The 17,549-nt window shown below is 36.9% G+C and overlaps 1 protein-coding gene and 2 pseudogenes across 6 annotated transcripts in view; 2 read left to right on the forward strand and 1 right to left on the reverse strand.

Annotated features, from left to right (window-relative positions):
* Nucleotides 1-17,549, forward strand: part of SUPT3H (SPT3 homolog, SAGA and STAGA complex component) — a 618,339-nt gene that overhangs the window by 526,183 nt on the left and 74,607 nt on the right. The window lies entirely within an intron of this gene.
* On the reverse strand, nt 6,306-8,021 carry LOC119539497 (annotated as a pseudogene).
* Nucleotides 8,128-9,456, forward strand: LOC119539499 (annotated as a pseudogene).

A 17,549-nucleotide genomic window follows, 5' to 3' on the forward strand; every position in this document is an offset into this window, starting at 1 on the left:
AATAACTAAGATGGTAATTAAAAGTAATGGATAAAATTACATAAAGGAAAATGTACCTAATACAGGGGGAAAACTTCACAATCATGGAGTCTGCAATATTTTCTTAATAGCTGCTTCATACATCAAGTTTTTTTGCTTTTAAATAGACTGGAATTATCACTTGAAACCCATTGTGGTTGAAGACAATATACGTTACATATATGCATATGTGTACATGTTCGTGTATGTGTATATTTTTACCTTTTCTAATCTGGTACTCTGTTGTTCATGTATTGTTGCTTTTACAATCTAAGATTGTAGAATATAGTCAAAAAGTGTACTTGAAACTAGGTTCAAATATAGCATAAGCTAATTTTTATCTCATGAGCATATAACTAAGCTGCTTCTTATGACTACCAGTACAGTTAAAGAGCAGTTCATTTGAATATATCTGGAAGATAGAACAAATAAACAATGACATGGAAAGCTCACTTAACCTCTTCCAGAGCAGGTGGGTAAAAACAAAGGCAAATGGTCCTCAGAGGGATACTGAAGTATTATCACTCTTCATAAAGGCCTAGCCTTGAAAGTTTTGCTCGGTGCCCTGAAACTATGTGAGTTTGCCCAGACTAGAGGGTAAAGTTAGTGCAATCCTGAATGTGTTTACTCCAGTTTATATCACAAGTAACATGACCAGGGAGACAGTTTCATGGTATATATTACAGAATATAAATCTGCCTTTTAAAATTAGAAATTCTCTCTTTAAAGTGGGATAGATTTCCGGACTATGTATATCAACAGTGTAGCCCCCTGTCCTGGCTCCCACATGCCTTCAGCTGTTAAAAGGAGAGGTTCATGGTAGAACGCTCCTGATGTTGGAGGATGCTGATGTTCATTTCTCCAATCCCCACCCCCCAAAATGGTACTTGAAGCTTCAGTAGGGACACTTTGGTACCTGGCCTTTGAGCTTCAACTCCTAAGAGGAAAGGAGGAATGTGGGCTAATCTCTATTGTAACCATAGGTAGAGACCTAAATTTTAGTATAAAAAGGCTGAGCTGACCTACCTCCAAGGTAAAATTTCCTTTGTAAACTAAAATGTCAATATACCACTAGTTTATATTTATGAAGCAAATATATTTTTATCATATTTTTTATTGTAGAATATAACATATATACATAGAAGTGATAACTCTCTAAGTGAAATTTAACAAGTAGAGAACAAATTTCAAAGACTATTACAGGTTACAACTTCACAGTTTCAGTTATTTCCTTATTGTGAAATATAACATGCATACAAAAAAAGGTAATATTTTTCAAAGTATGCTTTAAAAAGTAGTTATATGGGAAACTTCCCAAGTCATTATGAGTTCTAGTACCATATTTTCAGTTATTTCCTTATTGTGAAATACAACATGTATACAAAAAGGTGATAGCTTTTAAATTACAACTCAACAAGTACCTATAGAACAAATTTCAAAGGATGCTGTATGTTACAGTTCCACCATTTCAATCCTTTCCTTCTAGCTATTCTAATACCCCAGCAACTAAGACAAAGAAAATTATATAAAGATTCAGTATTCATAATCCCTTGTTAAATTCCATCTTGTTTGTTGCTACCCCTTCCTCTAGTTTAATCACTTTACTGATCTTCAGGGATGTCTAGACAGGGACCACCCTAAGTTGTTCATGTTAAAAAGGGGTGTCAACTTTATGAGAAAAGGGAACACATCTAGTTGATGTTCTTGAAGAGGCTATCGCCTCTGGGTTTTGGGACTTAGCTGGCATAGGAGTTCTCTGAAGAATTTAAGTTTCTGAAGAATAAACTTAGTGAGTGAAACCTTTATAGAGTCTCAGATAGGAATTCAGTTATTCTTGACTTGGGCTTAACATACTGTGGTCATTTGGCATATCTAGATGAAGCTTGCATAGGAGTAACCTCCAGGACAGCCTCTTGACTCTATTTGAATTCTCTTAGCCACTGAAACCTTATTTTGTTGACTTTTCCCCCTTTTTGTCATAAAAGTATTCTCAATCCCTCAATGCCAGGGTCACGCATATAGATTTTGTCTTTGCAGCATGGCATTCTGAATCCGGAGTTTGTCTGATATTCATATAAATGAGATATTTCATTTGGAATAGCCATACCTTGATGCATATATATTCAACTGCCAATAATTTGAAATTGATTTGGAGAATTAAAATAAGCAGTAGGTTACATGGAAACTTAATTTCAACATAAGTCAGATGGACTAAAAAATCTGCTTTTAGTGAGGTATCATTCTGTCTTCTATAAGACCTCCCAAGTCACTTCATACAAAATTATAGCATGATCTATTTCAAGAATACAATTAATTATGTAAAGAATTGTGCATTCATCTTGGAAATTACTTGAATGATATGAAAAAGGAATGATTAAAGCCATATGAGGCAGAGGAAAGGAAAAAAAGGAGTATGAAAAGAATGCTCTGCACTGCAGTAGCTGCTAGGGTGGAAAGGGAGAGAATGGCCTGAAGATCAATGGCCACTCACCTGTGAACATTGCGTTCATATAAACCATCCATCCCCTCTATGCCAATTATAACCATAGTCTTTGCATAGTCATTTTAATTGGTGATTTCTTTCTCCTCTTTGTTCTCATATATTATTCTTAACCCTATGCAAAAGATAGAAAAGAAGATATACCTGGAAGACTTAAGTAAATTCCCTGGGATTAAGCTATTAATTAGATTGAATGATGAGCCAGAGCAAAAATTCAGGCCTTCCAACTGCCGGGTCCAAAATCTTTCTCCTAGAACACAACTGTCCCCACTCCTATATACATGATCTTCTTCTGCACCCACACTTTAAAGAACCTTTAAAGAAGGTAATTTTATATTTGGTTCCTGTTTGCTTTACAAAATCTGAATATCACTTTAGAGTCTGATTTTTAATAGCTATTTTTGAGTGCTCATCCAACATAGAAGATCCTAGGTGATTTTGATGCTTGCTATCTCTTATGGTCCTTTTTCCTTTAATTGTTGATATTATGTGAGGTTATATTGTGTGCTAATTAAGAATGTTGATCCTGGAGCCAAATGGCCAAGGTCCAGAACCCAGCCCTGTCACCTACTAGCTGAGTAGCCTTAAGCAAGTTGCTTAACTTCTCTATGGCTGAGTTTCCTCATCTGTTAAATGGGGATAATAATAGAACATACCTCATGATAGGATTTAAGGATTACTATGAGCTTGATATATAATAAGCTCTCAATAAATTATATTAATAATAATGGAAGGAGTAGTAGTAGTAGCTGTAATATACTTTCTAAAAGATACCACCGAATTCTACAGACTAAAGTAGAAACCATTCCCCTTACAATCACATACACACAAGCATACACACACACATATAAGCACAGACACACATAGAAGCCAAGGCACAGACACACACAGATGCCATTTAGCCTCACTTTGTGTTCCCAAAACAAACAACTTTAGTAATGTGATTTCCTTACAGACTAATAGTTATACCATTAAAGTTTAAATACCATTTAAAGATTATTTTTCTTGAGAATAAATGTCCATTTTTACCTTTTGGATTAATAATGATTGAAAGCATTAATGGTTTTTTTAATCACTGAAATCATAAAAAATAAAATGTCAGAATCGAAAGTACATAGTTGTCATTGATTTTTGCATTCTAGCCAGATTTTAATTTTCTCCTATGGAACTGAAATCTAAACAGATGAGATAGCTTCAAGTTTACAAAGCTTCTTCAATTTCACTTTATCTGAGGTTACATATTTGTATAAGAATGTTTAAATAAATGAGGTTTTTAGAGACCGATAAATATATTGAAATTGGCAATAATTTTTTAAATAAATTAGGTAGCCTCATTTTCCTCGGTTTTTAAAGTTTCTTTATTTTACTAATTATAAAAGAAGGGCTAGTATTTTAGAAAATTAAGATAATATACAAATGTAAAGAAGGAAATAGAACTTGTCAAGATAACTACTGTTATCTTGTCTTTTCACCCTGTTTTCTGTGTATATGCATATTAATATAAGTAAAATTGAAATTATTGTAAATACTACTTTTCTTACTTATCTTATGGTACACATCTTCCCATGCCTTATATGTGCCTTAAAAACATGGTTTTTAATAGCTGCGTAACATACCTTATGTATCTAAGTGTACCTTAATTTACTTAACCATTCCCTCTTGGTTGGCCATTTAGGTTATAAATAGTATTTACATACATGCTCATATGTAAATCTTCATCCATCTGTACAGTTGTTTCCTTAGGATAAATTACTAGAAGTGAAATTCCTCAATCAAAAGATGGGTCCTTTAAAATTTTCTGATAATTTTGCCAAAATAATTTCTAGAAAGGTGGAGCCAACTTCTGGTCTTTAAAAATGGAGAATATAAACTCTCATCAGCATTGAGTATTATTGTTTTTGTTTTTCTCAGTATCATAGCCAAAACTAATGTAGCAATAACAGCAACTAATATTTACTGAGCACTTATGGATCATGCAGTATTCTCCCTTGACTTTCACAGCAACCTTAAGTAGGAACTGTTATTCTCATTTTATGGATGAAAAAACTAACAGTTTAAGTAAATTTCCCAAGTTCACATACAGCTAATGACTATTACATTCTTGCTTTAATTTGTATTTGGTTACCAATAATATTGAACATTTTTGTATATTTGTTGGTAATTTGAATTTTGATTGTGTCTTTGCCATTTTTTCTGTTAGAGCATCAGGAGATTTATCTGCATTAATTTTTAGTCATCCATAGATTACATTAGGATTCACTGTTTATGTTGTGCAGGTTGTTTTTGTTTGTTTTTAATGCGATTCTGTGATATATTCACATACCAGATAATCATCCAAGTATCATATATAGTTGTGCACTCATCACCACAATCACTTTTTGAACATTTTCATTACTCCAAAAAAGAACAAAAATTAAAAAGAACACCCAAAACATCCCATACCCTGTACCCCCCTATTATTTTTGTTTTTTGTTTGTTTTTTTTTTTGTCTTTATTTTCTTACTCATCTGTCCTTACACCAGATAAAGGGAGTGTCAGCCACAAGGCTTTCACAATTATACAGTCATGCCCTAAAAGCCATATACTTATACAATCATCTTCAAGAATCAAGGCTCCTGGATTATAGTTCAACAGTTTCAGGTATTTCCTTCTAGCTATTCTAATAAACTAAAATGGGATATCTATATATTGCATAAGAATAACCTCCAGAATGACCTCTTAACTCTTGTTTGAAATCTCTCAGCCACTGAAACCTTATCTTGTTTCATTTCTCTTCCCATTTTGGTCCAAGAAGGCTTTTTCAATCCCATGATGCCTGGGCCAGGCTCATCCCCGGGAGTCACGTCCCACATTGCCAGGAAGATTTACACCCCTAGGAGTCATGTCCCATTTGGCGGCCGGGGTGGAGGGAGGTGGGGGGCAGTGAGTTTACCTGCAGAGTTGGCTTAGAGAGAGAGGCCACATCTGAGCAGCAAAAGAGGTTCTCTAGGGGTGACTCTTGGGTATAATTATAAGTGGGCTTAGCTTCTCCTTTGCAGGAATAATTTTCATAAGGGCAAGCCCCAAGGTTGACTGCTTGGCCTATTACATTGGTAGTCCTCAATTGGTTGCTTGCAACTCACAAATTAGTTGCTTTCAAGAATATCGGGAATACCCCAGATGGGCAAGTTTAGTATTTCCACATTTTCCCCCAGTCCCTCAAAGGGGCTTTGCAAATCCTTTTTTATTCTCTGCCCAAATTACTCTGGGATGTATCGGGGCACCACCCTAACCTTATACAGTTTTGTTTTGTTTTGTTTTTAAGTTTTATTCTAGTAGCATATATGCAACCTAAAATTTACCCTTTTAACTGCATTCATGTTTAATTCAGAGGTGTTAATTACATTCACAATGTTGTGCTACCATTACCGCCATCCATTACCAAAACTTTTGCATCACTCCAAATAGAAACTCTGTACCAATTAAACATTAACACCAATTCCATACTCCAACCCCAGCCTCTGGTAACCTGTATTCTAGTTTCTGATTCTATGAATTTGCTTACCCTAATTATTTCATGTCAGTGAGATCACACAATATTTGTCCTTTTGTGTCTGGCTTATTTCACACAACATGATCTCTTAAAGTTTCATCCACGTAATATCACATGTACCAGAACTTCATTCCTTTTTTTTTCCTCTCCCAGGATGATGTGTGTTTTATTTTGTCTTGTCTGGATAGAGATTTCATTTGTTCTCAAATGTTCCAGGATGGAGTTAGACTAAGAAAAAGCATAGGCTGTAGAGGTTTATTTGGTGTAATCTTCCCCCATGTTTTCATCTTCACCATCAACTGAGAGAGCAGCATACTTGCTTTCAGAACTGAATTTAAGGGCTGGATTTTCTTCATTTTCTGTGGCTCAGGTGCAGATCCAGAGTCTTGATCCTTTTTACCATCTTTCTTCTCAGACCCCTTCCAGTGGTCTTTGCTCCCTCCATCTCCTGAACCACAGATGTAGTTCCCACTTTGACACTCACCCATCTACTTTGTTTTCATCTTTCCTTGCTGAGCTGAAGCTATTTTTCCCCCACTTATAGGAGATTGCTGCTCTGTGTCTGAGCTCAGATCAAACAGGAGGATTAGAACTTCACTTCAACAAAGCATTCTCCTCTGGTGCAGAGGCTGACAATACCTTTAGAGGCTGATCATATTTGGGGGATTTCGAAGTTGTAGGGACCGTCGTCTTCCTTATACCGAGTGTTTCATTTTCCAGGGATTTCTCACCCTTTTGCCTTCGTGCATTTCTGCCACATGTGGCAGAGTTCCCAGTCTGCAATGACTCACTCATGTCCTGGACTGTTTCTGTTCCTGAGTTTCTTCACTTCACCAACTTGAGTGTCTTTCCTGGGGCTCATTCAGCGGATGCTGCAGTTTCTCCTGTTCCTTCTGTAGCCCTTCTACTTCCCAGTCTCTAGCAGCTGTGTCAACAGGCTTTGCCCCTCCAAAGACTGAGAAGTGCTAGCAGAGAAATCATCTTCCTTGGGAGTACTCCAAATCTTTAGATTCAGTTTGGGTCTTTTGGGGGACCTCTATCGTTCCTGTATCATCTCGAGAGGAATCATCTCTGGAGCTCCATAACCTATTATCCCATCTGTCGTATGGATCTTCATAGCAGTTGTGCCTCCTCTGTAGTCATCATCCCTGCAGTACCCACTACCGAATGCTCTTCTGCCTCTGCCTAACCCAGAGGTGTAGTATCTATCTTAGTCTCTGCTGCCTTGGTCATCATAGCAATTGGCTCCCATATCGGTCCATATCCTGGCATGGGCCATCACAATATCATCATCATGATACTGGTCTGAATCGTAACAATTGTCTCCAAAGCTATCATCACTCTTCTTAGCAGGTAGTCATCAAAGCTGTCTGTGGCAGGATGGGCCCTCCAATCTGTATGTTTTGTTAGAATCCTGATTTCTTTCTTGGCCAAAAGAATGATCATCCCTGTCTTTATCCTGTGCTTGATCAACAACATCCACTCAAATTCTCTTGTGACCTAGAAACTCTTCCTTGAGGCTCAGGGCACTGAACAGGGAATCCAGGTCCTCAAACTCAGCATAACCGAAACCTTTCAACCTCTCTGGATTGCTGCGTTCATGTGGTAAACACACTGCACTGATCCTCTAAAGAATTCCTTAATGGAGTCTTCTATCACATCAGTGGGGTGTAAAAAAGCAGTGTGGGGTGGCAGTTTGAGAAGACAGCTCCAGCTGATATTAGGTTCCTGAGCAGCTCAGGGAGCAGTGGGAAGGATGGAATGGTTAGTTGGAGGTGCCCTAGAAACATCATCATCATTACTGTGCCAAGTGGTTGAAACATCTCCTTGTAAGTCATCTGTTTCATCAGTCCAGGTGACTGATTTGGGAACATAGGTGCTTCCTTCATCAGTCCTTCCATCCTTAGCAAGGAAATCTGTTAGGAAGATGGTCTTTCCCTTCTTATTCTTCTTTTTTGCTGAAGCTGCCATGTTGGGAGAGGAAGCACTTCATTCCTTTTTATGGCTGAATAATATTCTATTGTAAGTCTGCATCCATATCCCAAGTTCTGGCCTCTTGCCTTACTCCCCAGACAACATGAGCTTCACAGTCTGCTCCACCACCTTCTCCACCAACTACTGATCCCTGGGCTCGGTCCAGTTGCCCAGCCACCGGGTCTGGACGGCCAGCAGCACGGCCAGCATCTATGTGGGCACCAGGGGCTCAGGCTCCCGGTTCTCCGTGTCCCACTCCTCTAGCTCCCGGGGTGGCTGGGGCTCCAGGGGCCTGGCTGGCAGGGTGGCTAGGGGTCTGGCGGGAATGGGGGGCATCCAGGGCAAGAAGGAGACCATGCAAGCCCTGAACGACCACCTAGCCTCCTACCTGGACAGGGTGAAGAGCCTGGAGACTGAGAATCGGAGACTGGAGGGCAAAAGTCAGGAACACCTGGAGAAGAAGGGATGCCAGGTCAGGGACTGGAGCCACTACTTCAAGATCATTGAGGAACTGAGGGCTCAGATCTTTGAAATTTCTGTGGACAATGCCCGCATCATTCTGCAGATTGGCAATGCCCGGCTGGCTGCTGGTGACTTCAGAGTCAAGTATGAGACTGAGCTGGCCATGCACCAGTCTGTGGAGAGTGGCATGCATGGGCTCCGCAAGATCATTGATGAAACCAACGTCACTCGGCTGCAGCTGGAGACTGAGATCAAGGCTCTCAAGGAGGAGCTGCTCTTCATGAAGAACCATGAGGAGAAAGTAAAGGGCCTACAAGCTCAGATTGCCAGCTCTTGGCTGACCATGGAGGTGGATGCATCCGAGTCTCAGGACCTCAGCAAGATCGTGGCAGACAGCCGAGCCCAGTATGATGAGTTGGCTCAGAAGAAATGAGAGGAACTGGACAAGTACTGGTCTCAGCAGATTGAAGAGAGCACCACAGTGGTCACCTCTCAGTCCACTGAGATAGGAGCTGCTGAGATGACACTCACAGAGCTGAGACATACTGTCCAGTCCTTGGAAATTGACCTGGACTCCACGAGAAACCTGAAAGCCAGCCTGGAGAACAGCCTGCAGGAGGTGGAAGCTTGCTATGCCCTGCAGATGGAGCAGCTCAACGGGGTCCTGCTGCGTCTGGAGTTGGAGCTGGCACAGACCCGGGCAGAGGGGCAGCGCCAGGCCTAGGAGTACAAGGCCCTGCTGAACATCAAGGTCAAGCTGGAGACCAAGATTGCCACCTATCGCCACCTGCTAGAAGACTGAGAGGACTTCAGTCTCAGCAAAGCCCTAGGCAGCAGCAACTCCATGCAAACCATCCACAAGACCACCACCCGCAGAACCATGGATGGCAAAGTGGTATCTGAGACCAATGACACCAAAGTTCTGAGGCACTGAGGCAGCAGAAGCAGGGTCCCCTTTGGGGAACCAGTGACCAATAAGAACTTCTGCATCTTCAAAAAAAAAAAAAAAAACTATTCCATTGTATGTATATGCCATGTTTTGCATAACCCTTCATCTGCTGATGGGCACTTGGGATGCTTCTATCATTTGGCAATTATGAATAATGCCTCTGTGAACATCAGTGTACAAATATCTGTTCAAGTCCCTGCTTTTAATCCTTTTGGGTATATTCCTAGAAGTGGGATTGTGAGATCATATGATCATTCTGTAATTTTCTGAGGAACTGACAAAATGTTTTCCCCAGTGGCTGCCCCATTTTACATTCCCATCAAAAATGAATGAGTGTTCCTATACTCCACATTCTCTCCAACACTTGTTATATTCAGTTTTTAATAGTAGCCATTCTAGTGGTTGTGAAATGGTATCTCATTGTGATTTTTATTTGCATGTCTCTAATGGCTAATGATGTTGAGGATCTTTTCATTTGCTTGTTGGCTATTTGTATATCTTCTTTGGAGAAATGTCTGTTCAAGACCTCTCCCCATTTTAAAATTGGGTTGTTTGTCTTTTTGTGGTTGAGTTGTAATTTTTCTTTATGTATTCTGGATATTAAACCCTTATTGGATATGTGTTTCCAAATATTTTCTCCCTTGTGTAGGTTGTCTTTTTATTTCCATATGAAGGGATGCACAAAGTTTTTAATTTTGATGAAGTCCTATTTCTCTTTTTTTTTTTCTGTTACTTGCATTTTTGGTGTAAAATCTAAGAAACCATAGCCTAATACAAGGTCCTGAAGATGCTTCCCTATTTCCTTCTAGGATTATTATAGTTTTGATTCTTATAGTTAGGTATTTGATCCATTTTGAGTAATTTTTCTATAAGGTTTGAGATAGGGGCCCACCTTCATCCTTTGCATATGGATATCCAGTTTTCCCAGCACCATTTGTTGAAGAAACTATTCCTTCCCCATTGAATGAACCTACCACTCTTGACAAAAAACAATTGGCCATAGAGGTGAGAGTTTAAGTCTGAACTCTCAATTTGATTCCATTGGCCTTTATATCTGTTCTTATACCAGTTCCATGCTGTTTTGATTACCATAGCTTTGTTTTAATAAGTTTAAAAAAAAAAATTTATACATTTTTTTTTGTGAACTTTTAACGTAGATACATAACAGTAATAACTTTCAAATATGATTTAACAAGTAGTTAGGGAGCAAATTTCAAAGAATGTTATGGGTTACAGTTTGATAATTTCAGGTATTTCCATTATTGTAAAATATAACATACATACAGAAAGGTGTTAACTTTCAAAGTATAGCTCAATAAGCAGTTATATAGGTAATTTGAAAAAAATGTTACAGTTCCATAGTTTCATTTCTTTCCTTATTGTGAAATATAGGATATGTACAGAAAGGTGCTAACTTTCAAAGCACAATTCAATGAAGAGCTATAGAGCACATTTCAAAGAATGTTATAGGTGCTGGTGCAGCCAGTAAGCTCACTCCCCACTCTCCTCACTTATCTCTGTGATATAAATGTTCCACCATTTCAGTTATTTCCTTCTAGCTATTCTAATACCCTAGCATCTAAATATATATATATAAATGTGTTTTATAAGTTTCAGTATTCATAATCCTTTGTTAAATCCTATCTTGCCTGTTGCTACTCTTTCCTCTTGTTTAATCTCTTTCTTGATCTTTAGGGGTATCTAAGCAGTGACCACTCTGACTTGTTCATATTGAAAGGGGATGTCAACAGTATGGGGAAGGGGGCTGCATCTGATTGTTATTCTTAAAGAGGCTGTTGCCTCTGGGTTTTAGGACTTGTCTGGCATAGGAACACTGGTGGATTTAAGTTTTTGAGAGATAAAACTTAGTGAGAGAATCTTTTATAGAATCTCAAATAGGGACCTAGGTATTTTGGAACTACTGTTGGTAAGGGCATGGCATATTGTGGCCATTTGTGATATTTAGCTGGAGCTTGCATAAGAGAAACCTCCAGGATTGCCTCTCAACTCTATTTGAGATCTCTGTAACCTTGTTTTGTACCTTTCTTTTCCCCCTTTTAGTCAAGGTGGCATTTTCAGTCCCTCGATGCCAGGGCCAGGTTCATTCCTTGGGAGTTGTGTCCCATGTCGCCAGGGAGATTCATTCCCCTGGGAGGCATGTCCCACTTGGGGAGGAGGTTAATGAATTTATTTGCCAAGTTGGGCTTAGAGAAAGGCCTCATCTGAGTAACAAAAGAGGTTCTCTGGAGGTGCCTCTTAGGCATAATTATAGGAAGGCTTAGCCTCCATTTTCAGCCCTAAGTTTCACAAGAGCAGGCCTCAACTTGAAGGCCTGATTTATTAAGTAGTGGGTTCCTAATTTCATATAACATATATACTTTCCCAAGATAAACAAATAAATTTTATCTCACATTATCATCACTTAGTTGTACAATCATCTTCACTCTCAACTTTAAACAATTATCATAGCATAGAACATCCCAGAGCTCTTATCAGCCACTAATTACTCATCCCTAGTATTAGTGTAGTGCTGGTAAGATATTCCTATTAAATATGGTCTATAATATGTAATGGGTAGTTTTTTTCTTATACAACTGTATTGTTAACTCTTTGTACCAGTGTCATGCCTTATAAGTATATCATGCTAACACTTATTTAGGTTTGTAGTGCTACTCTGTGGGTTACATGCCTTTAAACAACCACTTTCGAACCTGTTCACCTTCATTGTGGCACTGATACTTATAATTCCATTAATGAACCATAAACATACCTGTCCATTCCCATACCATTAAGTTCACCCTCATTATCATGTGCGTACACATTAGATTATCATTCCCCCTTCACTAGCTTCTGTCTATCTCTAGGTCTCCTATACTCTACATCATAAGACACTTATTTTTCACATTGTTCACAGAGTTCATGTTAGTGGTAACATACAATATCTCTCCTTTTGTATCTAGCTTATTCACTCAGCATGTTTAACAAGTATTAAAATCAGGAAGTGTGAATCTTCCAACTTCATTCTTCTTTTCCAAGATGGTTTTGGCTGTTCAGGGCCCCTTACCCTTCCGTATAAATGTGATGATTGCCTTTTCCATTTCTGCAAAGAAGGCTATCAGAATTTTTATTGAGATTTCATTGAATCTTAAATTGCTTTGGATAGAATTGACACCTTAATGTTTTGTCTTCCAATCCATGAACATGGAATGTCCTTCTATTTATTTAGGTCCTCTATGATTTCTTTTAGCAGTTGTTTGTACTTTTCCATGTATAAGTCCTTTACATCCTAAATTTATTCCTAGATATTTGATTCCTTCCATTGTTATTATAAATTTTTCCTTGATTTCTTCTTTAAATTGTTAATTACTAGTGTATAAAAACACTACTGATTTTTGCATGTTGATCTTGTAACCTGCCACTTTGCTGAATTTATTAATTCTAATAGCTTTGTTGTAGATTTTTCAGGATTTTGTATATACAAGACCATGTCATCTACAAATACAGAAGTTTTACTTCTTCTTCTCCAATTTGGATGCCTTTTATTTCTTTTTCTTGCCTAATTGCTCTGGCTAGAACTTCCAGTGCAAAATGTTGAATAGCAGTTATGACAGTGGGTATCCTTGTCTTATTCCTGATCTTAGAGGGAAAGTTTCCAATTTTTTGCCATTAAGTATTACGTGAGTTGTCGGCTTTGCATATATGCCTTTCTCATGTTGAGGAAGTTTCCTTCTATTTCTAGTGTTCTTAGTGTTTTTATCAAGAATGGGTTCTGGATTTGTTAAATGCCTTTCTGTATCAATTGAAATGAAAATGTGTATGTGATTATGTGTGTTTTCCTCTATTCTATTAATGTGGTATATTATATTAACTGATTTTCTTATGTTGCATACCTTGGGTAAATCCCACTTGACCATGGTGTATAATTCTTTTAATGTCCTGTTGGAGTAGGTGAGCTAGTATTTTGTAGAGGATTTTTGTATCTGTATTTATAAGAGATGTCAGTCTGTAATTTTCTTTTCTTGTGCTGTCTTTATCTGGCCTTGGTGTTAGGGTAATGTTTGCCTCATAGAATGAGTTAGAAAGAGTTCCCTCTCTTCAGTGTTTTGGAAGTCTTTGAGCAGGAGTGATGTTAATTCTTGGAATGCCTGGTAAAATTCACCACTGAAGCCATTTGGTCCTGGGCTTTTCTTTGTTGGGAAGTTTTTGATTACTGATTCATCTCTTTTCTTGTTATTGGTCTGTTGAAATGTTCTGTTTCTTTTTAAGGCAGTGTAGGTAGTTGGTGTGTTTCTAGGAATCTGTCCATTTCATCTAGGCTGTCTAATTTGTTGCATGCAATTGTCTAAAGTATCCTGTTAAAATCCTTTTTATTTCTGTGGGGTCAGTAGTAATGTTCCTCCTTTCTATTTCAAATGTTAGTTATTTGCATACTCTCTTTTATCCTTTGTCAGTCTATCTAAAGGTTTGGCAATTTTATTGCTCTTTTCAAAAACGAACTTTTGGTTATGTTGATTCTATCTGTTTTGTTTTTTTTTTTTTTATTCTCTATTTCATTTATTTCTACTCTAATTTTTGTTATTTCCTTCCTTCTGCTCTAGTTGAGTTTAGTTTGATCTTGTTTTTCTAGGTCTTCCAGTTGTAAGGGTAGGTCTCTGATTTGAGATTTCTTCTTTTTTAATGTAAGCATTTAGCTGTAATTTTCCCTCTCAACACTGCCTTTATTACAACCCATAAATTTCATTATGATGTGTTTTCATTTTCATTCACCTCAAGATGTTTCTTAATTTCCCTTAGTTTGTCTTCTTTGACCACTGGTTGTATAAGAGTATGTTGTTTGATTTCCATGTAGTTATGAATTTTCCATTTCTCCCTATTTTATTGATTTCTAGCTTCATTCTATTGTTGTTGGAGAAGATATTTTTAAATATATTGAGACTTGTTTTGTGACCTAACTTATGGTCTATCCTGGAAAATAACCGATGTGCACTAGGGAAGAATATGTACTCTTCAGTTGGGTGGAGTATTCTATATATGTCTGTTAGGTCTATTTGATTTAAAGTATTGTTTGTCTTCTATTTCCTTATTGAGCTTCTGCTTAGGTGTTCTCTCCAATATTATAAAGTGGTGTATTGAAGCCTCCTACTATTAATGTAGAACCGCCTATTTCTCCCTTCAAGTCTGTCAATTTTTGCTTCAAGTATTTTGTCTGGCATAGGTACATATATATATACTTATAGTTGTTATGTCTTCTTGTTGAATTGACCTCCTTTATTAGTATTAGTGATCTTCTTTGTCCCTCATAATAGTTTTTAATTTGAGGTCTATTTTATCTGCTATTAGTATGGCTACCCAGACTCCCTTTTGGTTACTATTTGCATGGTGTATATTTTTCCATCCTTTCAGTTTCAACCTGCTTGTGTCTTTGAACTTAAGATGAGTCTCTTGTAAGCAACATATAGTTGGGTCATGCCTTTTTTAATTCATTCTGCCACTCTCTGCCTTTTGACTTAATTTTCTCTTACACTGCTTTAGCTGTCAGCAAACTGCTTCTGACTGCAGGACAAGTTCTGTGAGGGCATTCAGAGATGAGTTTCCTGGTTAATTATTTCAGGTTGCCACCCTATAGATTGGCACTAACATATAAGCACACCAGTATACCTTAGGGGTTACTCTGCTCCCTGTGGAACAAGACCAAAGACCCACAGTGGGAGCACAGGTTGGCTCCGCAATGCCCCAGGGAGGGGTTGGGAAATGGGCCAGCACGGGCACCATGACCTTCTCCTAACATCTGCGTTTTCTTAACCTGGTACTCACCCAGTTACCACAACCCTTTAACTGTTTCCTGGAGTTTGGGGGAAGATGGCTCAGTTCATTTTTACTATTTGTGCAAAGGTTCTTTGGGAAAATAACACCCTGAATTGTCTTATGCCACCATCTTAGTCAACCAGAAGTTTTATTAATGTTAAAGGCGTTTATAATTTATGGACGTTAAAATGTTTTCTTAGATTTGTTTTTCAATATTTTTTCCAGTTCTTTCTTACCTTACTTTTTAATCTTTTTCTAGCTTGATTTTTTTCAATATACTAGATTTTATGTAGATACACCAGTATTTTCCTTTATAATTTTGTATTGTTTTATGATTAAAAATCTTTTCACAACCTGAGATTAGTAAAATATACATCCATATTTTTAATTTTTAAAAAATTATTTCATTTTTTGCATTTAACTCTAATTCTACATTTGGCTCTAATATATAGTATGAGAGGTTATACAGTGTGAGAACTAAATATCAAAATTCCCCACCTAATTAAATGAATGATGCATCATGTTCCTATGTGTTGGCCATATTTTATTTATCTATTAAATTATTATATATTTGTTTATCTCAAGTATTTCTGTTTTCTATTCTGTATCATTTTCCAAAAATATTTGTATTATCATGTTATTACTCAAATATATTAAGAAAAAAATATAGGAGGGCATCAGGGCCCAAAAAAAAGATGTAGGAAGAGCTTTAATTAAATTGTCCTATTAGAAAATTAATTAGCATTTTATTTTTGAAGAATATTTTCCTTTCCTAGCTTAGTGTTCATTTAAAATTCATATATGATTGCCAATTTTTTAAAATATTCTTAAAATTTTCTCTGTAGGTTTAGAAATAAAGAGCTATTAAACTTTTATGAATGATGCAGACTTTTGTAGTTTATTTTTCTCTCTCAGAAAATACCCCAAAGGGAAACCCACTGTACTAGCTTTCTGTCATATAGAAGATTGTCAAATATATGCTTTATCTAGGTGCTTGATATTTATAAACTGTAGGTGGATTCCATGGTTACCCTCACTGAAGCTCAATCCCAGCTCTCAATAGGAAGTGCTGTAAATGGTTTGTTATAAAACCAGGAGTATAATTTTGAAAGCTTGAGAAAGGAAACTGTTCCGGAGTAAAATGGTGTTATTCCAGTAGTATCTAAATCTATTTTAGTTTCTCCTGTTTGATATTCACAGTAGAAAAATATGTTAACCCTTGAGCATGCATATTAGCAGGCAGCTTTCTATTGAACTAGTATAGTGAGGCAATAAAATTGCTCATTTAACCTATGTGACATCTTAAGTGCTTCCCTAGAAGCAAGTCTTTTCAGTATCCACTCAGTTGGCTTCAATTCGAAGAGAGAGAATCCAAAGCATTTAAAAGTTCCGAGGACTTGAGAGAGACAGTTAATCTTAATCTCAGATAAGTTTTGTGTTCTGCCCAAATGTACCTTGCAAGTGAATGACAGACCTGACTCTGGAACCCATCCTCCTGACTCTGTTTACTCTTTCCACTATTGCCATTTGCTTTGATGTGTATCTGTCTATTAGGAATGCTAGGAATGCTCTTATGTTATTAATTATTCAGTAATGTCTACATTAGACAACTGGGGATCAAAAAAAAATGAAATTTCCTTTAAAATTCCTCACATTAAACTTTTTCTTTCCTTTGCAAAACAAAAGCGACGTACAAATTGCTTTGACTATTTTGATCTAGAATTTCACATTCATTAATAATTATTTTTATGAGAACATTAGATCTCTGCATTTTATGTATTCAACCTTGAAAATTAAATATCACAGAATATTAGAATAATTTTCAAATGTAAATACTGAGTATAAACTGCATGAGAATTCTTAAATATTTGTAATTTTACTGGAAATTATCTCAACAAATTTTTCAGAGCTCTAAATATATCATTATAGATTGGTGCCAAGTACCTTTTTATAATTGTGATTCTCAGGAAAAAAATTAACACATGGCATATCTGTCATATAAAAATAACCTAAAAGTGGATACTCTCTAGAAAAAGATGAAACTTTTAATTTCGTTGTTTTGAGTTTTAAAATAGCATATGTGTAAAACTTTATTGTTATGAAATATGTTAGATCAAATCATATGAAAGTACCATATTTCTTGGACCAAAACAATTGAATATCAGAAATTTTATATGATTCTATTAATGGAGAAATAAAGCAGTTGGAAGAGAGAGCAGTTGGGGAGAGATCATTAGAAACTGAGACAAGTGTTGGTTGATCAAATAATAGTGTAAACTATATAATACTTTAAAGGTACCTTTCACCTG

Source organism: Choloepus didactylus, chromosome 7, assembly GCF_015220235.1.
Source record: "Choloepus didactylus isolate mChoDid1 chromosome 7, mChoDid1.pri, whole genome shotgun sequence".
In the NCBI taxonomy this organism is placed as follows: Eukaryota; Metazoa; Chordata; class Mammalia; order Pilosa; family Megalonychidae; genus Choloepus; species Choloepus didactylus.